This window comes from Arachis ipaensis, chromosome B03 (genome assembly GCF_000816755.2).
Source record: "Arachis ipaensis cultivar K30076 chromosome B03, Araip1.1, whole genome shotgun sequence".
NCBI lineage: Eukaryota > Viridiplantae > Streptophyta > Magnoliopsida > Fabales > Fabaceae > Arachis > Arachis ipaensis.
Genome location: NC_029787.2, coordinates 131,460,765 through 131,462,170, shown reverse-complemented (window position 1 = coordinate 131,462,170; position 1,406 = coordinate 131,460,765).

The following is a 1,406-nucleotide window of genomic DNA, read 5'->3' as shown; positions in this document are numbered from 1 at the left end:
TTTAAAAAAAATAAAATTCTTTTCTTATTTTAAATAATTTTTAAACAAGCTCTTAATTAAGATAAAATTCAAGTCAATTCTTTTTTTTTCTAAAATTAATTTCCACCCAAATACATCAGTTTAAAATTCCATTCGAATTTCACTTAAATTATAAAATATTTAAAATATCTTTATAATCTAATTACTTTTATTTACCTTCCTCTCACACGGTACTCTCACTCTCTCTCCACGCCTCCTATCCCTCCTTCTTTACCTCCCTCCTTCTCAATGCTGCCGTCATTAACATGCCTTTCTTTGCCTCTCTTTTTTAAATAAATTGAAGCCTTTTTTGTATATGAGTTCTATTTGTATGCAATTTTAACAACTATAAAATTATAATTATATCACGACCAAACTATTTTAATTTGGTAACCGTTTATTGTTCGAATGTCAAATAACTGCTTTTGTCAAATGTATACGATCAAGTCACTATGTTTAAGTGATCTTTCACTACCCTCCACATAAATCAAGACTTAAAATAAAAAATTTACCATCAACATAATTGCCGACAATTTTCATAAGTTTCTTTTTTGGGTCGTGAATATCCTTCAATCCGACAAATCAAAGACTAATTCATCGTGGATCTAAGTTCTATTTAAGAGTCTATTATTAACTAATGAGTTACTGTATGTATAAAACGATATTTTTGTAAATTTCTAATCTTAATTTATGGTCAAATCAATTAATATTTATTATTTAAATATAATATTATATTAATAAAAAATAAAATTATTTACTATAAAACTTAAATTTATTTAAAAAATATTTTAAATACTAAAATATAATTCAATTTTATAATTTTATCAATTCATTTCAATTATTAAAATTCAATTCAATTTCATATCATTAAAATTTTTTAAACAGATTGCAAAACTTCAAATCTTGTATAAATAATGTGTCATGTATCTATTACACATAACTTTTCTTGCCTTGCAGTTAGGGGTGGCAAACGGATCTAAACCGGTCAGATCAGCCCACGTAACCCGCCAAAAAAGACGGATCGGGCTGAAAAATTGGAACTGTCAAATAGTAAAAGTCCGCCTAACACACACCGCTTAAACCGCCGGCTTTGGCGGGATGTCTCCGCAGGACTTTAGTATTTTTTTGGCAAGAGGGTATTTTTGCAATTTTTTTTTCAAAACCCAACTTTTTCGAACCCAACTTACAAGAAAATGGATAAAAAGTGAGTGTTTTGGATTATGTTTATTTTACTTTGGAGACAATATTTATAATTATATTTTGGATGAAAATTTGGTTTATAATTATATTTATTAGATATTTATAATTACAAAGACTTTAATGTTTATGAATATAAAAATTATAATTTTTTTATGTCTTTAGAAATTATAATTTTATCAAAATAATTG